Source organism: Phalacrocorax carbo, chromosome 2 (genome assembly GCF_963921805.1).
Source record: "Phalacrocorax carbo chromosome 2, bPhaCar2.1, whole genome shotgun sequence".
Lineage (NCBI taxonomy): Eukaryota > Metazoa > Chordata > Aves > Suliformes > Phalacrocoracidae > Phalacrocorax > Phalacrocorax carbo.
The window spans coordinates 150,928,880-150,955,318 of NC_087514.1; the positions used below are offsets into that span (position 1 = coordinate 150,928,880).

At 46.2% G+C, this 26,439-nt stretch overlaps 1 protein-coding gene across 1 annotated transcript in view; it reads left to right on the forward strand.

The window, feature by feature from the left end:
- Window positions 1–18,562: 18,562 nt before the first annotated feature.
- The window catches only part of JCAD (junctional cadherin 5 associated), a 68,048-nt gene continuing 60,171 nt past the window's right edge, over window positions 18,563–26,439 (forward strand). Inside the window, exon 1 of the mRNA XM_064444895.1 lies at window positions 18,563–18,706. The gene's annotated coding sequence lies outside the window, so the exon portion shown is untranslated. The remainder of the gene's footprint in view (window positions 18,707–26,439) is intronic.

Here is a 26,439-nt window from a genome sequence, read left to right on the forward strand (position 1 = left end):
TGCATGTCTTGCAGCACCTGTCCAGTTAGTGTTCATATTCATCCTGAGCCACAGGCAGAGGGTGGCCTTATAAGAACTGCTCTGCTCCGTCCACTTGTGCAACGTAAGTGGAGACATTTGGTAGATGGCTGTCTGACACCTTGTACACCATTTCTATAGCACTCGGTATCACCCTCGCTGACATGGGTGTTATGGGGTTTGTTGAGTTTATGTAATGATGGCAGGACCTCTAGGAAGCCTGTTACCCTGAAGGGATTAAAGGATGATTAACTGCAAAGGTATATTTGAGTTTATTTTCCAATGGAGATTTGCTGTATTTCTCAGATTTGATTAGCTGAATTCTTATTTTATAGAGGAAAAAAAAAGACTTAAAATTCACTCTCGAGTGAAATAATGCTTGTATCCTCTCCCTCAATGAGTGAGCTCCCACATATCTGTTTCCCAGAACAGAAATTCTTACAGAATCTCCTTCAGGCAAGGCTGTAGTGTCCTGAAACATAACAGGCTTAAGCAATCATTTTGTAGCTGGCTATTCCTCAATTCCCCTTGCATATCTAACTAGAAAGGAGAGATGAAGAACAGCTGTAAAAAGCTGGGAGAAAGTGGAGCGTTTCTGTATTAGCTATTAACAGGTCAAAGGCTTTTCCTAAGGAAACCTGCCCATTTAAACAGAAAACTGAGAGCACACAGAGCTTTTTTCTCTATCTTCCCTGCAGAGAGTGAAGTGAAATCTAGGCATTAGTGCTAAATTGTTTTCAATTTTTGTAATAGCTTTACGTAAGTAGCTTTTTCTCCTTCACGTCAGTACGCTTGACAGCCATTAAATACCACCCTTGTCAAAACAGGCCTTTGTCCCTTCAGTCCTTATCCCAATAAAACTCCCAGCTGAAATAATGAATCCCATGCTGCGAGTGAGCTGTTGGAGTGGTCTCTGCGGTCCCTGCGTACAGGCAGGCAGCGAAGCCCCAGTGGGGCAGCCAGGGATAGCACACCGTGGCCGGCCTGCCCAGCCCAGGCAGGGGCACCCTGAGCTCCCTCCCAACACACACCCCATCTTGCTCTTGTGTTCCAGAGAGTTTATAGGAAAAAAAAAAAATCTATTTCAGACTCTTTGAGTGCCTGAAGACAATTACCAAAATAACTATCCTCTCTGTTAGAGCATCCAGTGCCTCTCACAGTGCAGCACTGCACGCCGCACAAGAATCAAACCTTCAGCAAGACCAGCTCCTAACTGATAGGTTCAGAAAGACATACTGAAAGTATAAATGAATACAATTTTTTTTACTATCTGACATCTTCTGAACACTTCACAAATGAACCTTCAATCACTGTCTGAAATACTTAAGGACCCCTTGCACGTTGGGTCCCTCCCAGGGTCTGAAGGGTCCCCAGCACGTGCCGGGGGGACTCCCTATCCAGAGATCAACATGGACAATCTGGGGTCAGCCCCCAAACCTTGGGATTAGTCTCTTGCTGTTCATCTACAGCAAGGACACAAGCATTGCCCTCATTTGAATGTAGCATTTGTGAGGAAAGGAGTGGAGGCAGGTGAGTGCTCACTTGCCATGGGCTTGGCAGCACATTTTGGCTGACTGAACATATGGCTGCTGGGCTGACCTCCACCAAACCTGCCTTTGACCCCACCAGGCTCTGGCATGGTCTGGTGTCCGCCCAAATGAGGACATGCACCAGGAGGAGAAGGCTCTTTTTCCCACAGGACTGGCTTTCTGACGTTCAGATCAAGCACCTCCCATCTCTCATTGGCAGGGGTTAACCATGGTGACAACCAGCTATACCAACCTCACCTTGCCTAGGTGATGGGCATGAATAAGCTACAAGCAACCAGGTTATCACCACCACCAGCTGCTGCTACTCCCTCCCATTGCTGCCAGCAGGACTTAGACCCCAGCAGAGCTGTGGCATCTCTGGACAAAGGAGCACGAAGGGCACCTGCAGCCCACTGCTGTCCTTCAGCTAATGAGTAACAACAAATCAAAGCACATTATTTCTATGGGAGTGTCTGCCAACATGCAGACATAGGGTCCCCTTGTGGTGGGAAGGGGTCCTGTAAAGCACAGGAGGCAGCCCTTCTCCAGTGTCTCCTGGACTTCTGGGGTTGCTGCAGTCCCCTCCACGTGCTACAGAGGAGTAGGTGGCCCTGCTCCCATGCATACATCCCACCTTCGTGTCACCAGCCCTCCTTCCAAAACCACCTCTCCAGGGGGTGAAATTACCAGCCTGGCTGGCGGGAGTTCTTCTATCTCCAAAAGCCCTATCAACAGCATATATGTGTAATTTGGCCATTACACCAACAGCAAAGAGAAAAATGTGACCTGTTTTCTGCACCATTTTCCCCTGGTGTCCTTTCTGTGTTATTTTGTTCTTTTTCCTCACTGCAGTCATTTAAGCAATTTCCAGTCTTGTGTTGAAGTGAAGTCATTTTAAGGCAGCTTCCTCCTGTTTAAATTAGGACAAAGAAGGGGAAAGAAAATGTTTCTTGCTTTGCTCTCAGCCCTCCAATATGAGCAAGTAAAAAGTATATTCAGTGCTGGTAAGTCCCATCACTGCTCTGGCACAAGTTCCTTGCCTATAAAGGTACTGTCACACTGCAAATCTGAGATACAGGTTTGTAAGGCAGTCCCATGAATCTAACTGCCAGGCCAGAAATATCTACCTGCTCTTTTTTCAGCAAAGTTATGATGGTGGTTATAAGCTTTCAAACACAATATTGTAATTATATTTCTTACATTTATTTATATATATTTTATATTAAAATTTATATATTATAGATATATTTCTTATATTCATTATATTTTCATTATATTTTCCAACCATATGTTGAAATATATGGGTAGTTTAAAAAGCTAATATTGGTAAGAGGAATTATATTTTTCAAAACTATTACTTTCTATTGAAGATCAATAAATAAAATATTCAAGGAAACACATTAGTTTGCCAATGAGGGACAATAGCCATCAAACCAGAAACATCCACCCCACAGTACAGCTGCAGCACCAGAAACCAGCCAGGACGCACTCCCTGAAGGGCTGGTGACCCATAGGAGGGGATACCCCAGGGGCCAACACCCTTTTGTTCATCAGCTACAGATGTGACCAGTGGGACAACTGGTTTTTTGGGACTCCCCCTCCTCTGGCTGATCAGCCTTGCCACATCTGCTTCTAAACTGGCAAAACTTCTTGGATCAAATTTCTGGGGATTTTTATTTTTTTAAATATCACTGCTAATTGACTGGTCTAGGAGTTGGGGGCGTTAAGGGATTTAAGTCGATAATGCTCCAAGTATGCAGGAGAAAGTAAGGACAGCTTTATGGCTAATACACCGGGAGAAGGCCCAGCTCAGCTGGGGGTACAGGCACAGTCCCGCAGCATGACCTTGAACTAGTCATTTGCTCTCCTCTTATCAGCTCCTCACCTGCAAGATGGTGAGGACATGTTCATCAGCATTTGGGAAGTGCTCAGAGGTTGGGGTAATGAACAATGCTTAATGAATGGAGGCTGAAAGGGGACATAGCACTTCCCAGTTCTGGCTTTCGCGGCTCTCGCTTCAGCCTTTCCTCCCCCAGGAGGGCTCCGGGGAGCTCTGTGAGCAGCAGGAGATGCCTGGGGGCTGTGATGCTGCAGCTGGATTTAAGCTGCTTGGCCAGGGAGAGTCACTGTGAAGGCACAGCATCCCACTGCATGGGAGCAGCTGTCTCCATCCGTATCTCCAAGCACTCCCACAGCAACTAATTAGTGTTGTTTATTAGTGCTGCCTTCCCCTAGCTGGGCACGCTGCAGGTTGTCTCTGTTACATCCCTCCCTACCGCCCCAGGAAAAGCCCTGGAAGCAAACGTGCCTTGCAGCATGCCCTGCAGGTCAGCTAATCCTGCCCCTGCGGGACCAGAGCAGAGGGCTGAGCTTCAGGCAAGGAAACCTTATGCAAAAAAGCATCTGTGCAAGGAAATGATTAAGGGTTTTTATCTTCTCTGCAGTGAGTTACTTCTTGCTGGCTGATGAGACCAGCCTTTCTGGGGATGCTGAAGTGTAGATGCTGAGAGTGACACAGAGAATTCCCCTCGCCAGCACAGCCTGAGTGGGAGCTGGTGGTGTGAAACCTCCATGCACCCTGGCTGAGCCCCTCCCTGCCTGCAGCACAGCCTCCCCAGCGTGGCTGCCAGCTCACGAGGCAGACTGGCCTTCACGCTGTGCGGCTGGGAGCCCACCAGGCACCGTTCACCAGATACCCAGCAGGGACCCTGATGAGCAACACAACGTGCCACCAGTGCACTGTAAGAACCATGCTGCTCCAAAGATGAACACCACATTAACGGCAACATCTGCTTACACCGCCTCTACTGCTGGCTCTTTTCTACAGTGACCACCGGCTGAGCATGCAGAAGCCAATGCTCCAGGGGAAAATTGACGAGGAACTTGCTTTTGTCTGGCTGAAATGGGAAAAAGAGGATCCAGCATACATGCTCTTGTATCAGATTCCTCTCACAGGTGAGAGGGTGGGACTCTGGCTGTGCCTAAGGCAGGACTGGTATTCAGGAGACACCTCCACGGGGTACTCGGGCTAGTGCGACCTCGCTGTCTCTTCTAGCTCACTCCTGTCCCATGCCCACCACCCTCATCAAGTTCAAAACTTTGAACTGCTGAGTTCAAAACAGTGCTCCTGCTGCATGTCTTACACCTCATACATCACTCCTGGTGCAGACATCTCCCCTTGGCTCAGCCTGTGTGCACCCCTTGCAGCACAACTGGTCCAGCAGCGGGGTGCCAGTCTAGCCCGATGCTCACTTATGAATAATATATTGTGTTAATTGTAGTTCATGGGAGAAGTGCACATAGCCTGTGGCTCAGAGAGCTTCCCAACAGGCAGAGGAAAGTCTCACAAGTGAGAGAGGACCTCATGAGCGAGACCAAGCTGAGGGGTGAGCTAAAAGAAGTCACAGCTTTCTAATTTGCCACCTGGATTTTGATTCCCTGGTTTCATATTTTTGAGCTTTTGTCCTCAAACAAGAAAGTCACTAACATTTTCCTTAAATAAATTTAGGCATTTTCACATAATTAGATTATTCCAGGAACTGGACCCTTAGAGAAAATCCAGAGCCTGTTACACGAGGTGTGAACACAGAATCCCGCGAGCACCACAGTGCTGTCACTTGGATAGATGGGAGGCAAGATTTTGCAGGGGGAGGATTATCCTTAGTTTTTAAGATTTTCATTTTGATCCAGTTAGCAACTTGAAAATTTAGCAGCCCCTCCCATATTTTCTCAGAGCCTCAAGGGACTGGTGGTGGGAGAGCAGTGCAAGAAGAGGACAACATACCATGACAGCACAAGACTGCAGCAGATGGAGAAGGGAAGGTGTGAAAAGAGCAGGGTCACTGGAAGGACAGTGGTGGCTGTTGCAAAGACTCTCTTTAGTTTGATGTTAAATTCTGTGAACTTCATTTTTGCCCGTGGTTTTGAGCAGGCATTGGTAAGACCACTAACAAGACATATCACCTGAACTATTCTGCTGTGAACTTCTGGGCTTCCAGAATCACATGAATCAGGCACAGGTCAAGAGTTGCTCTCTAAGTCATCAATCTGACAATGACACACAGCGTGTCTTAAAGTCAGCAATTTAACCTCCCATGTTTCTGTTTCTTTATCTGTAAAATGGAGCAAATGAAGTATTTCACTCAGAAAGCTTGAAACTCATGCTTGTGTGGCATACTGAAAAGCAGCGTTATGATAAATCTCGTATCTGCAGATGCATACGAAATGAAGATAAAATGCTCTGGTCTTTGGTTTTCTAAATTCAGAAATCATTTTTATCTTCAGATTGACGCAGGCAACACTGTGTTGCCTTTCTTTAGGAGGACTGAAGGGGCAGTAAAAAGTAGGTTGGGACTTTGAGTATCTAATTCATGCAATTTTTTCCCTGCCACTTTGCTTAGCAGTTAAGCCTGAATGGGAGGAGAAGGAGTGGGTTTGTTTTCAGGCAGCTTGGTTTCTATGGGACTTCGAGTTATTGACCAGTTAACATCATTACCACAACAGCTGATGTGGAGCCGCTACAGTCATATTCATGGCACTGCCTGGGTATGCTAATGCAGAGATTTTTGCTATCTCACTATACCAATGCTGGCTGCGGTTCATTGTTAAGGCTCATCTTGGATTCATTTCCTTGTGAAAGCTCGCCAACCTTCATTGCATAAACGGCGTGTCAGTGCAGTGCATCATCAGGACTAGATCCGGTTGAATATTTTCCAGCTGAATGTTTTCTTCCATTTGAAAATGCCAGTTGGTCAAAATGGGAATGTTCTGCAGGAATATGTCAATTTTGTCAGATTGCAGCAGCCAGGGGAGTTAAAACCCATTAGCTTTGCCATGGGGGGTCTCATTACAAAGCCCCTCTGCATGCCAGGGCTCCTGATCTCTACAGCAGCTTATGCAACTGCAGAGCTGCGAACAGGAGCTGATTTTGCCTAAGGGCTCCCCCCAACTCCATTTTCCTCCGAGCACCCCTCCTACGGGAGCTGGGCTTGTGCGGGCAAACCAGGCAGGCACCTCTGTTTCCTCACAGCAGAGCTTTCCTAAGCTTTTTTAAATCTCATGAGTTTTCCCAGAGTGGAAGGTTGTTTTTCTGCCCTGCCTCAAATAAGAATCCCTTAAAACCCCTGTTTATAGACTTCCTGTCATTCTGGAATACCAACATACGCAGATGCATTGGAATAATCGGTGGTTAACTGCTTTGCTTCTGAGTATTGATAACAAATGCAACCATATCTTCTTCAAACAAAGACATAAACAAAAAGGAAAAGAAAGATTCTTACGAGATCAAGGAGGCAAACCTGACCAATAACGGAAAATGCTGCGTGGGCCTGAATTTTGGCAGCACACCACCTTGCCTTCCTCTCCTCTGCTGCCCTTGGGCCCCAGCTTGCTCACTTCTGGGTAGGGGAGCCACCAAGCAGCAGTGGGGCACAGCAGCCTGGCTTTGTGCCCAGAGAAGAAAATGCCTGTGATATCTCACTCCTGTCCTTGTGTGCCTGTGGACAGGGTGCAGTGTTTCTTCTTGCCCCATCTGCAAACGGGGATCAGGGTACTGGCTAGGGCTGCTGCTGACTCCACTGTGACAACGTCACATCTTCTGGAGCCTGGCCTAATTCATTTAATTTGAGCTGCCAAGTAGTTCTCAGAGGGTAAGAGCTTCAAACTGCTTCTGTCTTAAATAGATTTGAAGAGATTAACTAAAAGTAAGACTCGATATCCAGGCTACTCCCTGCGTACAGCCCAGCACAGTCTGACATTGCTTTTTTGTAGGCGGCTGAAATGCATTGTGAAGAGGGTGGTAAGGAAAGAGACCTGCCCGTTTTGTTACTTAAGTATAACAAAACCAGTTTCAATCTCAGGATCATCTGTATGAGGAGGTAACACATACAACTAAGATATTTTCACTTTGTTTTACTTGGGTGAACATTCCCACTCTTGTCTTCGTAAACACTTTTACTCGGTGGGAAATTTCACTCAATTGCATTCACTGTCCAGGTCCTCCCTGACCACATCCTGAATGGTGACTAAGCACTGAGAACTTGCACTGCAATGGCAGCGAGAGGTCAAGCACAGGCATGCAGCTCCATGCTGTATGAAGGCATGTAACGTAGATGTAGTTGCTAATCTTTTGGGGATGGTTTCTCTGTACTGAACTGACCAGTGCCCAGAATAAGACCTGGTGCTTCCTGTGAGTTTTCTGACTTGCTGTGGGCAGGTGGAAAAGGCAGGTCATGAGACGGGGCTGGCCCTGACTCCACCAGCAGATGCTTCATTTTAAGCTCCCTGGCAGCTAGTGCATGTAGATCCACAGCAAGGTCCACATGGCAGGCAGAACTGCCCTCAGAGCAGGATTTGGCCCATAAAGTGCCCAATGCCCTGGCTTCAGAAGGAGCCACTGGCACTTATAACTTTTTACAAGGCACTCAAGATTTCAAAAATATTGCCCTGTCAGCCCTGCTTGTTGTGCCTGTGAAGGACGGAGCTGGGACCTCATCTGCCAACCTCTGTGTTATTCTCCTTAACTTTACCATGTTTTCTTGTAATTTTTGGTGGGAAAGGTTGCTATGAGCTCATCAGTCTCAGTGAAAATCCGAGTCTGATTATCAGAACTTTGCCAAAAATATCCTTGTTTTTCTCCATCGCTTCTAAACATTTGTGCACTGCCAATCAGTGAGTGACTCAATTCAACAGTGCAAGGCTTGGTTTTCCGGAATATGGACAGGTAGGAATGAGTTTTGTTCTGCTAGGGACAGTGTACAATTTGAGCTCAACTACCTTTGTAGTTTTCTTGTAAGTTTCCATAGCTTGAAAGAGCAGTTCCAACATCTGAGAAATCCTATGCTAAACATCACTTTCAGAAGAAAATCAAGCAGAATTACTGTGGCCATAAAATTGAGGAACGTTCAGTTTACTTTGACCTCAAGCTCAGTTTCTTTATACTTCCTGGGAAATTCTGGTGTTTTGCTCCTTCTGATGCTCACTCTAGATAGAGGATACTCATCCTTATTCATCTTTGTCTTTAAAAACCTAAAGAGGATTTACACTGTCTTTCCCAGAAAATATGCCTTCTAATCCTCCAAGTGTACAAAGCAGAAATAGGTCCCAAACACCCAGTATCTTACAAGATAAACATATTAAAGTGCAGCAAAGAGGAATCTAACATGATGTTTTATTTCCATTTGTGGGTGTTGGTCTCTTCTCTCAGGTCACTAGCAATACATTGAGAGGAAACGAGTTCAAGCTGCATCAGGGGAGGTTTAGATTGGATACTGGGAAAAATTTGTTTGCTGAAAGAGTGCTCAGGCATTGGAACAGGCTGCCCAGAGAGGTGGTGGAGGTATTTACCCTGGAGGTATTTAAAAGATGTATAGAAGTGACAGTTCATGGCATGGTTTAGGAGGCATGGTGGTGTTGGGTTGATGGTTGGACTTGATGATCCTAGAGGTCTTTTCCAACCTTAATGATTCTTTGATTCTATGATTCTATGATTTTTGGTGTCCTTCCTCTGTGCAGTTTGCTTCTTTAAGTTCAATTCCTGTTACCAAAAGCGTATATTTTTGTAACGGGCAGGCAGGCGTATGTCAGAGGTTCATGCCCTGCCATGCCGGAGAGGTTGGGACACATGATTTGAGAGAGTCCTCACCACTGGGAACTCATGGTTGGATTAGAAACGCCAGACAAAGGGCTCCAAGAAAAGACCGTTTCTTTCAAAATGCAGATGGGAATGGAGGCAGAAAGGTGTGGGGATATAGTTTGTTAAGAACTTGGGGCTACCAAGCATGGGCAGGTTTTCAGAAGAGCTGAGCTCCCATTTAGTAAGTAAAATAATGCACTAATTCTTCCAAAGGACTCTGGACAAGGGGAAATGAGCTCTTCCAGGGATCTTGCCTTATATAGTTATTGTAACGACTTGGCTTTAGTGCCAAGCGTATGAAAATCCATCACAAAGTGACTTGCCAAAGTGATACAGAGTCTGTGATTCATATGGGGATCAAATACTGATCCCTGAGACAGAGTACATTATTCAGGCCTCTTGCTTCTCTGGAAAGCACAAGATTTGGCCTTGGCTTAGCTGTCCTGCTTTAGACAAAAAAAAAAAAAAAAAAAAAAAAAGAGCTCAAAGCAGACCTTGCAATTCCTTAGGAGCCTTTTGTGTGTTTCCTTGGGGAGCTCTAGAGAAGGACCTGACCTCTCTCTGAGTAAATGTCCTCCAGAACTGGTATGACTGTGACGAGGTAGAGACAAATTCCTCCAGGGCTACTAGGCGTGATGAAGGCTTGGAGAATGCCTCTGAGCAGGTTGGTGAAGTATCTTTCCCTGAGTCTTATAATACCATATGCAGGATAACTTATCTTGCAAAAGACAAAGGTAAAACTTAAGCTCTGCTGTGCAAGCAGTGCAAGTGGTAAGCATTGGTGTGGTGCCACACATTCTGAATTTTATTCATGACATGGGCTTTCACACTGCAGCCCAGACAGCCACTTGGCTGATTGTAACAGAAATTAATATATATATATTATATCTTTTATATATCTAAAAAGATAATAATTAGCTGAAGACAAGGCATGGGAACAGAGGCGTTCTTAGAGATGAAGGCTGCAGTTCTGGATGCATTAAAAAAGACTTTTTCCCCTCCCAGCTGCCTGAATGCCTCCTGCCTTGCTGAAATCGTCAAGAACTGTCACATGAAAACAGCCAAGGAGCCACAGAGGCCACAGGACAGGACTCCAGTTCATGTCAGACCCACACTTACTTTCATTAGCAGCAATTACGCCTTTTCCTGGAACAGCAGCTGTCAGGCTGGGCCTGCTCCCTTCCCGGTGGCTAGCTCTGCATTTTGCTTTCATGGCATAGAGTGACAAGCCATAACCAGCACTAGGCATCAGCAGCATGATGGCACCTTCCACTAACGTGGCTCATTTCACAGTCTGTGATACAGGGACCTGCCAGAGGTCCCTGGGCTCCTGCAATCAGAGGTGTGAGAGAAAAGAGGAACCACTGTTATTACCTAACAAGAACCATTACACACTTTGCCCAAATATCAACATTTTCTTAAGTTCAGCAAAGAGCTCTGCTAACTCTGTTTTCCTCATTAGCCTCTATTTTCAGGACCTATGAGGTTCCTGCTGCAAAACCCCCGTTTCCTTTCCTCTCAGCCTGCTGTTTCTCCTGTTTCTCCACAATATGCCCTGACACGTCCAGCTGAACAAGGACCTCTGTTATTTATTCCCGTCTGATGGAACACACCCTCAAGCTGTGGACTTTATCCTGCCACCTTGCACCTGGACAAGTTTGTGGGAAAGAAATCTGTAGGCTCTGGGGAATGTCGTTGTGACCATACTTTTCTTTTGAGTCACCAGAAGTGCTGCACACCAGCCTCCTGAGGCACACCATGCTCTTGTGCTACTTCACACTTTTGTTATTTAAAGAACCGCTTGGCAACATGTTGCTCCAAGTCTGGATTAACAATCAGCATCCTAAATATACACGCTGTCGCTGCAGGCATGACGGTGCAGTCCATGCAGATGTGGGGCATCGCTGCTGTGGGAGCATGAACAGCCCTTGCCCATGTGGTGGGTTGACACTGGCTGGATGCCAGGTGCCCACCAAGATGCTCTGTCACTCCCTTCCTCAGCTGGACAGGGGGAAGAAAATGTAATGAAAAGCTCATGGGTTAAGATAAGGACAGGGAGAGATCACTCACCAATTACCATCATGGGCAAGACGGATGCAACTTGGTGAAGTTGGTTTAATTTATTACCAATCAAATCAGAGTAAGCTAATGAGAAATAAAAACAAATCTTAAAATCATCTTTCACCCACCCCTCCCTTTTTCCAGAGCTTAACTCTACTCCTGATTTCCTCTACTTCCTTCCCTCCCAGTGGCGCAGGGGGATTGGGATTGGGAATGGGGATTGCAGTCAGTTCACCACACGTTGTCTCTGCCGCTCCTTCCTCCTCACGCTCATCGCCTGCTCCAGCGTGGGGTCCCTTCTACAGGAGGCAGTCCTGCATGAACTTCTCCAGGATGAGTCCTTTCCACAGGCTGCAGTTCTTCATGAACTGCTCCAGTGTGGGTCCCCTCCACGGGGTGCAGTCCTTCAGGAACAGACTGCTCCAGTTTGGGTCCCCCATGGGGTCACAAGTCCTGCCAGCAACCTGCTCCAGTGTGGGCTCCTCTCTCCATGGGTCCACAGGTCCTGCCAGGAGCCTGCTCCAGTGTGTGCTTCCTCAGGCATCGCAGCCTCCTTTGGGTGTATCCACCTGCTCTGGCACGGGGTCCTCCATGGGCTGCAGGGCGACAGCCTGCCTCACTGTGTTCTTCACCACAGGCTGCAGGGGAATCTGTGCTCTGGCACCTGGAGCACCTCCTCCGCCTCCTTCTTCATTGACCTTGGTGTCTGCAGGATTGTTTCTCTCACATACTCTCACTCCTTTCTCCAGCTGTGGTTGCTGTTGTGCAGCAACTTTTCCCCTTCTTAAATATGTTATCCCAGAGGCGCTACCACCATTGCAGATGGGCTCAGCCTTGGCCAGCAGCGGGTCTGTCTTGGAGCCAGCTTACATTGGCTCTGTTGGACATAGGAGAAGCTTCTAGAAGCTTCTCACAGGAGCCAATCCTGTATCGCTCTGCTGCTACCAAAACCTTGCCACACAAACCCAATACAGCCCGTATTGTGAAGGAGTTCAGAAAGGAGCAGAAGAGCAGGAGAGGCGTCCAGCTGCTCCAGTTTAGTTTGGTCCTTCCTGGTCCTGGGTGAGCATTGCCACAGAGGCTTCTACTGCATGTGCAGAGCAGCTCATGCTACAGAGGGCACAAGATAAGACAGGGGAATTCAGAGAGGCATTGCTCACAAAGTAAAGCAGGAGCTGACACTCCTAAAACTACCTTCTGCACCTAAAAACTGCTTTGTTATGTAACACAGTGTTAAAGATACACATATCTGACTGCAAGAATGTGAAACCTTTGTTAACGCAGAGAAAACCCTTAATCTCATAAATCAGAACTCAGTTGCCTTCATTTTTGATCCTGAATGTCACAATAAGTAATATTCCTTTCCACAGTAAAGATGAGTATATAAACATTGCAGGAGATACAAAGAGCTCCTCCTACAACAGCAGAACTTTCTAATAACGCAAGCTCTCCAAGGCAGAAGTTCCAGTTTATAGCAGTCACGTATCTAGTGCAAATGCTCCCTGCTGATGGATGAGCCTGCCTGCTGGGATTTAATATGCTTGAGGACCTCAGAAGGCACCTCATAACAAGGGCATACTCAGTAGTAGCAATCACATATGCCCATCTGGTGGGATGGGGGAGAAGATAACATCTTCTAGAGTGGAAGGTCTCACTGGGCACTGTTACTGGCACTTTTCTATTGCTGAGCAAAATCGGCTCTTCTTTAGGAGTATTTTCAGTGTTGTCCACAGTGAAATTTAGCCATCTGTACAGCCTGCTTTTCATCTACCTCATCCAAAATCTCCCTTCAGGAAATGCATGTTCTTCCTTCTGAGACCCACATGGATTTTCTTGACCTGTCTCATACTTATAGCAAACCAGAAAAGGCCGGGAGATGGGATGTAGAAGAGGGACAGAGAGGTACAAAAACAGGGTAAGAAAGCTTAAATAGGACATAATCAGATCATAATACTTCCTTCTAATGTTATAATAAAATACTTCTAACTAGACAGGAATTTTCCAATCAGATATATTAGCTGAAATGCTCCCACCAAAAGGAAGCCCTTTCTGAAGCAAACCACCATAAAGGTAATATAATAACATTTTATATCCAGAAAATTAGGACAGAAATCTGCTCAATACATTTGACAGTTTGGTTATGTCTTCGTCAAAGGGTTAATGCCAGTGATTAGCATCAAGGGCAGTGCTCCTGGCCCAGCCTGCTTTGACATCAGCAGTCACCCCAGAAACTGTACTGACCTCACTGTGCTGTCGTAGTGCTGCCCTCACCTGCGTGGGTCCCCCAAAACCCATTGTCTTGCCAGAAAGTGAGCTGTCCTGTGGTACCTGCCTACTAAGTAATGTAAAAACCATCCTAGGCACACTGGGAAGAACATGCTTCCCAGAGCCTTCTAGGCATGCAGGGAGATATGGGAAGACTACCAGCAGCTGAATGATTTCAGCTTCATCATCATTGCAAGCAGGTGTATTTCCTTGCAAAAATAACCCCTGAACTCAAGTCCATACCTGCACCGGGTCATTTAGCCCAGATTTGAAGCATCATCAAACACAGGCATTCTAGTATGAATGGGAGGAGAAGTAGGGATACACCCAACTGAGAGGCCAACTTAGCTGCAGTCATCATACAGTCTTAAGCATCCATGGAGAAAAGCTAATTAACCTTATTTTCTCTAAAATTTTTAATTTAACAAAAAGAACTTGCTAGGCAACACAAATTCCCACCCTACTCTGAGTGACTGCAAATACAGGCCAAGCTTACTCTTCTGTTATTGGCAATTCAAATAATTAAAAGTGAGCCTTGTCCTGTGGCAGCCCTGGGTACTGCCACTGAAACCTTCCTGGGACAACTGTGAGGTACTCCACGCTTGAAGATGACCACAGCTTTCCTTATCGCATGCTGAGCACAGTAGGTCACCTCCGCTGAAATCCCAGAAGGTCCTGGGGTCATGCCTGGTCCCTGGGGATTCAGTCATTTAATCCTTTCCTCCTCTGCAGAGTCCTGCAGTTCCCTGGGATCCACCACTGCAGGGTAAGAAGAGCCTGCACCATTACAGTTAGTTTAGATTATACTTTAGGTTTTGCCCAATACTCATGTACTAACATTCAGCACAACTTTAGAGGTTTCCACCACGTGAAACAAAGTTGATTGCTGAGGTAAGCTGTGAAACTTAAACCTTCCTCCACAAGTACTCATTTCAGAAGATTGATTCAAATTTTTTCATCATGCCAGAGCCGTGGCAAAGCCTGGGCTCATCCCACCCCAGCATGTCCCTGCTTTTGCTCAGCAGACCTGGATCTTCTAGGGCCAGGCTGGGGGGGTACCCCTGCTCCATATCACCTGGACCTGCCACCTCCCTGTGGGTGCCTGGGGCTGCCTGCATCGAGCAGTGTCCCACCTAACCCTAAACGGGGGTCAAAGTCTTAATGCCATTAACTGGGAGACGCTTCTTGCTGGGTTGGGTGCAACTTCCTCATCACAGGAGCAAGACCTGCTGGGTTTGGAGAGGGGAAGGAATGCCCACATAGGGTTAGTGGCTGCCAGCACCCCTCCTGTGCCAGCCAACAGGGCCTGGAACCCCCAAACTGAGTCCCCACCTGTTTTATCTTGGGCTTGTAACTGAGAGCTGCACACACGTCATTTAAAGGGAAACTCCTTGGTGCAATTCCTTGGGTTAACTTGCAATTAACTCTAAGCTCGTTGGTTTTAGCTCGTCACATCATATGATGTTTTATGTTCACCGATGGTTGCAGTTGACATAATTTTAGAAATAAATAGAACAGAAACAAGCATTGCAATCCAGAAAGAAAATAAGTCAAGATGCATCGGTTTAAATTCACACTTTTTCTTGTAATTTCTTTTCATTTTTGACAACTGTCACAATTTTGTGTCTCATGGTACTTGATGTTGGGAGGGGCTGCTTCAGGGCCTCACTTCCTGGAGTACTTTGATTAAAGAAAACATTTGCTTTCTTTTACAACAGAAGTAAGTACCAGATGTCAAAACTGCAGAGCAGAAGTGTGAAAATGTGGTCTGCTACCATTCCCAATAGGCTTTTTTCCCCAAAAGCTTGTTTTCTTGATCAGTCAGTTGGTTCTGTGTGGATTCTAATGGAAGGTCTTTTAAGGGTGTGGATTGTCAGTATCATTTCTTGAGGTGGTTCCCTAATTCAAAAGAAGTAGAAACTTTTCTCTCTAATTCTCAGTTCATTTTATTAAAAAGGGAGAAAACATGCAAAATAGATAGGCAAATATCCAGGTTCCTTTAACACGTAATTTCCCATCAACAACATGTATTATGAATTCTTCATCCCATTATCTTAGAAGAGGAGGCCAGTGTAGGAGTTCTTGCTGCTGCAAAATTGTACTTTATTGTACAGTTCATTGTGCTTCACGTTTCCTTTCATTTGTTGCTCGATACACCTAAGCGCTGACTGAAATGCAAAACCGCATCCCTAAATAGTTCTAGCATGGGCTGTGTTTTATTCTGCAGGCTTTAATGGAAGGCAGGTGAGCACCGCACCTTACAGACCTCAGCCCAGTGTGATTACAGTGCAGAAATACCAGCATCGCACAGAGGGTGCTGAAAGGGAATGTTCCCTCGCAGACTGGGAATAATTCATTGCTATTTACACTTGGGAAACAGCCATTCCATCTAAGAACTGTAATGTTAGGATTGGATGAAGAGGGAAAGAGCTCTAGGAAACTATGCGGAGCTGACTTTTGTTTTGGAGGCAGCGGGCACGTTTGTGGCCTGCACTGCAGCAGGAGGACACGTCAGGCAGGGAGCAGGTCTGAGCTGCCTCAAGGCACAAGAAAAAATAACAAACTTCATCAATAGGCAGGTGTTCAACTTCCAAATGCTGGCTGCTGTGTCAGAGCCTAAATCTGGCAAAGGTTTCAGACAGAATGATTTTTTTTTTTTTTTGATAAAAAATATGAACTTGAGGGAACTGGTTTGTGAATTTGGGTCCAATTTGTTGACTTGCCTAGGAGGAGAAAGGAAACAAACACCAAACCCATCCCTCTGTTACTATTTTTCTCTGCATCCCAAAGAAACAGCAGCAATGTGGAATGCTGAAATGTCTTGCCTTGACATTTTAGAAATTAAACTCTTCATTTCCTTTAAGTTTGTTTTTAACTTGCTGTTTCTTTGTAGATTGAGTACAGTCTGACCTAAGAGATAAACTAGAAAAACCAAACCATGCGTTAGTATCAAATGCTTTCACTTAATTCAAAATTATTTTTGCCTTCGCCCCTCCCACTTTTTTTTTTCAGTTTCTCTGGAAAAAATGGACTCTTTTTAGGTCAACCTGCAGACCAACTTCTGCTGGCCTCTCTTCCTCCTGCTGTTTCCTATCGAGCCAGCTAAGCAAAAATGAAAAATATACCTCTGCAGCACAGAAGCTTCCTTTGTTCATGCAAAGATCCTCCATCCAGGTGGAGCAGGGAGCACAAGAAAAAGAGATGGGTTGTTTTCTTCCTAAAGTCCTCTCTGGCAGCTTGCAATGTTAGTGCATGAGTCTGGTGCCTGTCATACCAGTATCTCTGCAAGCTGGGAGACCTGGTGTCTTCCAGCTGGAGCTCCCCTCGGGAGGGCTGTAGCAATACCTGCCCCTGCCCTGGGAGCATTTCTCATGCATGCTTTCCTTGTGGCACTCCATGCAAGAATGAGATAGAACTATGTAGCTGGGAAACATCAGTGGAGTTGATCTTATGGCAATTACACCAATGCCAAAGAAAGCCAGCTGGGGTGGAGCAGGCTGCTCACTGATCCTAACGGCACAGATGCTTGTGATCCCAGCTCTGCTAAAACCCAAGCTCAGGTAAGTCAGGCTGAGCCAAGCATCAGGGGGAGCCCAGAGAGCTCAGCCTGTGCTCTGGGAAGCAGGCTGAGATCTCCAGAGAGGCCCCAGTCCATTCTGGGAACCTGTGGGCTGAGCTGGGCGACAGGCTCTTAACCACTGCTGGTTGTTAAAGGTACCAGACCTGTACATCAGTGAGCTTTCCCACAGCCAGCGGTACACAGGTGACCCAACAAGCTGACACCCCATGCTCCCAGCCAGCACTCCAAAAGCAGGGTGCTGGCTGTGGCACCCCAGCCAGCTGCCAGCTCCTGCCAATGGATGGGAGCCAGCTGAGCTGCCGCTGGATGCTCCACTGCCTCCCTCCTGCCCAGCACGGGCAGTGCTGCCAGACCACAATATCCTCCATGCTGGGGTGGGAGGTCCACCTGCGGTTTTCAGACGAGATAATTATATCTGCAAAGCACTCAGGAATGCTTTGGGATGAAGAGCGTTATGTAAGTGTAAGATAATGTTATTTATAGAGCCAGGTTTTATTCAAAATGGAATTAAACTTGTGTTCCTGAAGCCTCTGTTGTCAAAGACAAATTGGAATTTGTCCCATTTCCTCTAGTGTTTTGCATCCAAATTGTTTTCGTCAGTTCAGCCCAAAGTTTAAGAATGTGTTTTATTTACAAATCACACCTCTCCGGAAGTTAACAGATCTCTCTTCCATCAGCTGTGAGGTGGCCCTGGAAGCCTGGACTCTAGCCATGCTTTGCAACCACAGCAGCTGCAGCACCAAAATCTCATAAACCAGGAAATGAAGGCAGAGTTTGAGCTGGATTAAACAAAAAAAAACCCTCCCAAACCAGTGTTCTGGGCACAATATTTTGCTTGCATTTGAAGATCTCTGTAGCAATCCATGAGCTGCAGGGAGGGTATCTAGCTTACATCCCTGTTGGAGATGGCACTTGTTCAGTGGGCTGATGTTTGTGCTCCTGCAGAACTACAGACCTCGTGGCCTTTTAAAGTCTTGCCTTATTAACTTAAAGAGCTTTATTTGCTCTTTTGAAATATTAGATTCAAACCCCTCATATCTGTACTTTTTACAAGTCATGAAAACCCAAGCTGCTGGGATGCCTGATGAAATCCATGCTAACAGGTGTTAGCAATATTTTTTATGAGGTACAACACCTTACATAGGTTAGTTTGCACAGTTCATCTGCTGTCCCTCACTTGTCGTAGTATCTTGCATGAAATTCCACACATGCCTTTTATTTAGGAAAGAACACAAAAGTATGTTATCTTATTCCTCTGGAATTTTCCAGTTATTTAGCATGTTAGTTTAAGCATAATTGGTTAGTGGGCTCTTGAAATTTATATCTTAGCAGTATTTATTTACATCAAGCTTAAAGTAGTTTGTTTCAGTTGAGGTAAATGTGAAGCATTAGATTGCAAATGTACCTAATCCATCTCTCCTCCCCCATGACTAGAAATCCTGTGGTTAAAATAACGCAGCCTCTATTCAGAGCACAAACTTAGAGCTGCTAGCAGGAGCAGGCTTGGGATTTAGACAACTCTAAGCAGATGAGTCTGTTCAAGGGTCTTTCTCGGGTTTGTTTTTCATCCTACTTCTGATCCATGAGAGGAAACCAGGCTCTCTCCTCTGGGCATGCAAGGTAAAGATTTTCTGCATTCTGTATTTTGTTGCATGTGCTTATAAAAGAGCATATAAATGTGATTGCAAAAACGCTGTTGCAAATGCAATTGTAAAAATGTTGTTGCTTATAGAGCAAGAAGCATTTGGCAAATGGCTTCACAATCTTTAACTGTTAATCTGGTCTTGTGACTATTTCCATATGACAGTGAAATGTTGAAATGATAATCTTGCAAGCAGCAGCGATTCTCCGTCACACGTTAGAGAGGCTGAGCAGGTAGGCAATGTAGGAAATAACAAACCCAGGTACTATTGCAATTAAGCCAGATTAAAGCAAAACTGGCATTTTGTTGACTGTCAGGTATAGTCCCTCCTGGGTTTGTCCAGCTGCTGTAATCCCTGTGCGGGAGGCTGAGGCTGTGCCGGGGGATGACACCGAGTCTGTTTACAGAGTATATGCTAATGCTGTTCCAGCGTGACTCTTACAGCTAATGGTGGAGCAGTTCTTTCAGAAATGTTTGGATGTGGCGTGCCAGATAATTAACTGCCTTTATTTGCTCTTATTGCTTTCCAAGTCACAGGGAATGTAGGAAAGCATCATCTTTTCCTTGAATCCTTATTTTATTTGAAATGCAGGAAACAAGCATGAGGTCTGTGCTAATGCCCATGGAACTGTACTCCCAGTGCCGGAGTCTGTTAACTCTCCCAGCCCTGATGCTCTCACTTCTCCCTGTGCTGTGTTTCATGGGGCATCCCGAGTACCAAGTCAGTCCTCCTGCACCATGGTGTTCAAGAACAGTGGGTCACAATGCTGGGTAATACAGAAACACCATTACTCAGATTTTTGATTAACTTAAAAATATGCCCATCCCTGCCCCAAGGCATGGGACAGTGTGTGTGTGTTGGGGGTGCACTTATACTCTCCCTCCATCAAGGTAGCACTGAACAAATGCTGCTCCAGTTGCTACCTTGTCAGTGCTGGAGAAAGCCTTGTCTCCCCCCAGAGATGTTCCCTTTCCTCTTTCCCTTCTTTCCACTCCCCCTTCCCTTCCCTGAGCAAGACAGGATGATTTCACAGTGCCCCGTCTGCAATAACTGGCCTCCCCTGATCCCCCCATCCCACAGCTGTGTCACCCTGGCAGCACACACTCCAATCCTCTGCTTCTCCAGAGAAAAGAGGACGACCCTGCTTGGCACACCAGGTCCCTCGCAGCACAGAGCTGCCGCGCTGCGGGGAAGCCTCTTGGCTAGCAAAGGTGTCCTCATCCCCTGAGCCAACAATACTGCTTTGTCCTGAAGGAAGAAATGCAGCTTTATCGCTTGGGTGCTCAGCTCAGGGAGGGCAAGCGTGGCTGTAAGGAATACAAACACATGGCTTTTCATGATACTTATGTACAGCATGCCATGGCAGAGAGGGAGCTTGGAGGAAAAAGAATATGTGCAGAACAAAGAAATGTGGTCAGGCAGCAACTATAAAATTTCAATATAGAAAGTGGAGCTGATGTCATTTTAACGTCCCAAGCAGTGCCAAGAATTCTAAGCTCCGTATCAAGATTCAGTGCAAATCCCCCACATACTCACAATTTGTTCTTGTGGAAAAATGAACTTTTATGGAAAATATGCATGGGAACCTGCCAGAGGAGTGTGTTGCTTTATTTCTTTTATTAATTTTGAATACATTAGTTCAGAGAGCAATCCCATTTTAGCATCAACCGCCTCTATCCAAGAAGCTGAAGCTCAAATGCAAATACTGGAGGCGAGGGAACTGTGGGTTTCTGTACGACGAGTTGTTAGATGGGAAGAGCTGTTCGAGTAGGAAGGGGTGTGGGAAGGCTCAGTGGGATTACTGACTTAAAGCTGTTTTAGTGGTGACATATCTGAATCATGATAAGAAGCACCTGAATGGAACAGCATCATCATCTATTATAACTTTGAATGCTTCAAAGGTGGGATTGCATGCAGCTCCTATGATTAAGGTTACTCATATATGTCCTGCTATGAGTGCATTCGCAGTTGCTTATAACTTTGCCAGACTTGAACCGTTTAGACTGAATTCTTCCAACTTGATTGTCTGCCTTGAGCTAAGATCTTTTCTGGAAAATTTCAGCCAAAACTGTCCAGCCATTTCCAAGAATGAGCACAGGGAAAAAGGCATTGTTGTCCAACCGGAAAAAAAAGAAAGGAAGGAACAGGAGGGAGGAACCTGGTGATCCTTTCCTTGGATAGTTCTTATCCCTCTGCGCTTTGGAGTAGAGATCTGAAATTTGGCACCTTTATGTTAGGACTGGGGTTGTTGTTTTTTTTTTTTTTTTTACTTTGTAATTCTCCTCCAGTTTGGCTTAGTGATAGCCTTTGAAGGGAAAAAATAGCAACTTATTAGGGACGTGCTAGGGTGGAGTAGTCAAAATCTGCTGAGATTCCTTCCCACATGAGCAACCTTAACCCAGCAACTGGTAGCTCCCAATGCCGACCCCAATGCTCCTGTGCACCCAGTTGGTGCTACCAAGTTCCTGTGGCTCCTGTTGCCTTACCACAGCTCTGCAGGGACCAGGCTGCCTGTGTCCCCTCCCTGCAGCCCAAGACCCATCCCAGTTCTAGGAGCAGGATGAAGCTGGGCTCTCCCTGTAATGCTGCTCAGGGCAGAGGGGTTGGGCAATAGAAAGGCAGGCAGGGAACAATACTCTTGGCACCTTCCACACACAGCCAAGAGGCAGCCAGGTACCCTGGGGATGCTGGGCTAAGGAAGGTCTGGCACTGGGATGCTAAAGCTGAAGGATAGTGTGGGACTGGGATGGGGAATACATGATACAAGTGAGAAGTCAGGGGCTCAGGAGGCTCGGGAGCAGGGTGGGGAGGTGTGTGTCAAGGTGTGAGTCATAGGGAGAGTCTGGACATACCAGCACCTGACATGAAATCTGAGCTGCCCCATCCATGGTCCTGTCTTGGGAATATGAGTGCTGCCTTGCAGAACTGGCTTCAGTCCCGCTCTCCCATGCAGGGCAACAAACAGGAGGAGCTGAAGACATTGTACAGCCAGAAAACTATGATATTGTTGCCATCATGGAAACATGGTGAGATGACTCATACAACTGGATTTCTGCAATGTAGCTATAAACCCTTCAGGAGGGATAGGCAAGGAAGGAGAGGCAGTGGGGTAGCACAGTATGTTAGGAAGTGTTTTGATTGTCTAGAGCTTAATGATGGTGATGATAGGGTTGAGTGTTTATTGGGTAAGAATCAGGGGGACGCCCAACAAGGCAGATATCATGGTGGGAGTCTGTGATAGACCACCTAACCAGGATGGAGAGGCAGATGAAATATTCTATAAGGAGCTGGGAGAAGTCTCACAATCACTAGCCCTTGTTCTTGTGGTACTCCCCAGGGCTCAGTGTTGGGGCTGGTTCCATTTAATGTCTTTATCAGTGATCTGGACAAGGGGATCGAGTGCACCCTTAGTAAGTTTGCAGATGACACCAAATTGGACAGGAGTGTTGATCTGCTTGAGGGTAAGAAGGCTCTGTCGAGGGATCTGGACAGGCTGGATTGATGGGCCAAGGCCAACTGTATGAGGTTCAGCAAGGGCAAGTGCCAGATCCTGCACTTGGGTCACAACAGCCCCATGCAACGCTACAGCCTGGGGAAGAGTGGCTGGAAAGCTGCCCTGTGGAAAAGGATCTGGGGATGTTGGTTGACAGCCGGCTGAATACGAGCCAGCATGTGCTCAGGTGACCAAGAAGGCCAACAGCATCCTGGCTTGTATCAGAAGCAGTACAGCCAGCAGGACTAAGGAAGTGATTGTCCACCTGTATTCAGCACTGGTGAGGCCACACCTCGAGTACTGTGTTCAGTTTTGGGCCCCTCACTGCAAGAAAGATATTGAGTTGCTGGAGTGTGTCCAAAGAAGGGCAACAGAGCTGGTGAAGGCTCCAGAGCACAAGTTTTATGAAGAGTGGCTGAGGGAATTGGGGATGTTTAGCCAGGAGAAAAGGAGGCTGAGGGGGGACCTTATTGCTCCCTACCTTCCCTTCCTGTGTGGAAGAAGAAGCTGTACAGGATGATCTGTAACCCACAGCCATAAAAGAAGGTCTCCCTTGCTGAGGGGAGACCTTGTACGTCTCTACAACTACCTGGAAGGAGGTTGTAGCAAGGTGGGTGTTGGTCTCTTCTTCCAAGCTACTAGCAATAGAACAAGAGGAAATGGCCTCAATTTGCACCAGGGGAGGTTTAGATTGGATATTAGGAAAAATTTCTTCACTGAAAGGGTTGCCAAGCATTGGAACAGGCTGCCCAGGGAAGTGGTTGAGTGACCATCCATGGAGGTATTTAAAAGACATGTAGATGTGGTGCTTAGGCGCATGGTTTAGTGGTGGACTTGGCAGTGTTAGGTTAACAGTTGGACTAGATGATCTTAAAGGTCTTTTCCAGCCTAAAGTATTATACGATCCTTTTGTGTCAGGTCTCACTGAGGTTTTCCCCAGCCTGCAGTCAGTTGTTGTGGCGTGTGCTCCCCTGTCTGTACATGACATAAGACTCTGGTACTGAATGTCCCCTCCTAGGATGGAAGTTGATGGGAGCTCTGCCCTGAGCATGTCCAGCACTGCCTGATGCTGAACACTCTTGGACAGTCCCAGCCCCAGCTATGACTGTTGGTCACCCCTTGGTCTCAGCTCATGACCTTGAAGCACTGGGCTGTGGGACCTGTGAAGCCTGCAAGGGTGGATGTGGGCATAGGTCTTGCTGTGGTGGGGGACAGCTGGAATGGGTGACAAAGCCAGACCCCTGATAAACTGGTGCCTGATGTGATCAAGCTGGTTGCTTGCATGCCTGTCTCTTCCCTCTGTTTCCATTTTGTTTGTGTGTCTAAAGCATCACCACACCCCTGACAGAGGTACCAGAGATCAGAGACATTTGCAAAGCACCCAGATTCTATAGGGAGGTGCGCCACTGAAATTTTCCCAGCGTTGGGAAAAATCAGTAATTTTTATTCAGAGGAGGACTTGGGTAGCAAATAAAGCCGAGGACCACACTGAACACTGAGGAAAAACCAGAAATCTATATAAAACTTTTCCAGTGAAGACAGTTCATCCTGTACCATGGGATAAAGCTGAGACCTCTGGCAAAATACTGTGTGATCACCTCATTAACAAATATAACACATAGCACAAGGGAGTCATAATTCTGGCATCTTTTGCCTCATGGGTTTTTCAGTCTTAACAGTATTCTTGTAGCCTATTTTTGTATGCAATACATATGCAGCATTTGCAGACAGATGGTAAAATCTCGGTCTTTCCATTTTGACAGTTGACATGAATTCCACATTGAAAGGTAAGGAGCTGCAGTCTCCTTATTTCCGCTCCTGCTGGAGTGGTGGGAAGAGGTGGTTTCCTTCACTAAGAATCATTAAGGTTGGAAAAGACCTCTAGAATCATCAAGTCCAACTGTCAACCCAACACTACCATATCTCCTAAAGTATGCCCTGAAGTGCCGTGTCTACATGTCTTTTAAATACCTCCAGCAACGGCAACTCTACCACCTCTCCAGGCAGCCTGTTCCAATGCCTGACCATTCTTTCAGTGAAGAAATTTTTCCAAATATCCAATCTAAACCTCCCTTGATGCAGCTTCAGGCCGTTTCCTCTTGTTCTATTGCTAGTAGCTTGGAAGAAGAGACCAACACCCACCTTGCTACAACCTCCTTCCAGGTAGTTGTAGAGACGTACAAGGTCTCCCCTCAGCAAGGGAGACCTTCTTTTATGGCTGTGGGTTACAGATCATCCTGTACAGCTTCTTCTTCCACACAGCCAGGCAGTGAAGTTGCATCATCTTCATCAGCTCTTGGGAGCTCCATGCACACACCAGGACTCAGCTGTGCAAGACAGTGTAGAAATAAAGACCAGAAGAACCAGAGCTGACAATGTGAGAAGACCAGAGCTGCCTACAGACAGCTATGGAGATGAAGGAGTTCTAAGAAGCTGTGAAACAGTGTTGGCCAGTGTGGCAGGCAGGGCTTGCTGCAAACCGACAGCATTGCCTTTGTCAAGGACGTTACAAGAAGGAGTTTTAAGTAAGGATTTGCAGGAGAACCAAAAGAGCAAAAGAAAAGGAGTGGTGGATGCTTATGGGCTTCTGCTCCCAGTGTCATGGAAGAAAACAAGAAAGTGCTTGTCTGGACACTGTGGCAAACAGTGCCCTAAACTTTCATGATGGATAAGAGTGGATGGGTGGAGTGGAGACTGACAGTCAAAGGACTGGAGATGTTTATTGGGGACGTCCTTGTGCAAGTTGTCACAAAAGAAATAAATCTGTGAAATTGTTGCTGTTACAACTTTGTTGTGATGAGTACAAGTGGGGAGCAATATCATAAATGAAGCAGTCAGGTCTGTGCATAAGGTTTCTTGCACAGCTCTGGAAGAGCTGCTGCCTCCTAATCTGCAACCCTGGCTAGTCCAGCCAACTCCTTTCACTGCACATAGCCCAGGGAAAGCATGAGGTCACCTCATGACTGCCAACCCAAAACCTTTATTGCTTGATGAATTGCTTGACCTACTTAAGACTCAGTCCCTGCTCCCATCCCACCTCTATTCCCAGCTAGCTACTGGCTATACCCGATCATGCTCTTCCTACAGTTTTGTACTAAATTAAACCAGTATGTGTGACATGACTGGTTCAACAGTCACAACACTGTACCTTGGGACTTAGCTTTTGCTGGAAACTGAAGTACGTGCAAGTAATTCTGTGGTTCCTCAATGAACAAAATGGGGCTTTTGTGTAATTCCTATTTCTCATTTGTTTCCAAATAGTCATGAATTATGAACTATTTTGTCTTGGAAATTAATGCTTCTTTTCCAAATGAGCTGCTTTGGCCTACTCTGCAGACCCCCATGCCTTCACAGATTATGTGGGACAGGTCTTCTGTCCTGAGCCATGCCAAGGTCTTGGGTTTCCAAGGTGGATGTACGGTAACATTGAGGTCCTCAGATTCTGTACCTGGAGAGAACCAGATTGATCCCAGCCCTGAGAGAAGCTTGTTACCTTCCGGTGTTGCACCCCAGATAAAAATTTGTCTTCATGTTATTCTGCTGTCCAGTGATGTGGAATAGGGTGAACAGCAAAGAAGTTTGTTCAGGAATGGGTACACAGATTTTGTCTCCTACCAAGACACAGCCCTGGCTGAGTACTCTCATAGCAACTGTCTTGATAATCCAAAGAGTGTTCTCCTATATAATCGTGTCCTAATTCATCCAGGGGATCTGCCATGTTGCCAGAATGCATCCCTGAAATATGTGTCACCTGGGCTGCCTGACCTTTACAGAATCCTCCAATTTCAGGGACACTTGGAAAAGTGATTTATTTGGTGCTCTACTGGCTTGTGACTTAAATTCAGAAAGGGAGTGAATACAGACTTATATCAGAAAAGAGAAACTAATTTCTGATAAGGCAAAGGCCTTATCAGAAGAAGGAGAAGAATCCTTTTTCAAAAGAAGGAGACTAGCACAGGGTGAGGAAGACGAACATTTCAGCCTTTTGCATTGGTGAGGACCGTTTGAGAAACCCCTACCCAGACATAAATTCAGGTTTCCCACCCTAAGGCAAGTGTCATGGGTTCCCCTAAGTCCTCTTCTATCAATTATTCTATAACACCCTTGTGAATCCCATAGTCCAAATCTATGTATGAGACTTATGACATACACAGGTTCCTAATAACCTCAAACTCACTGAGGGTTTTTTAACTGCTATGGTCTGTAGCATGTTTTCG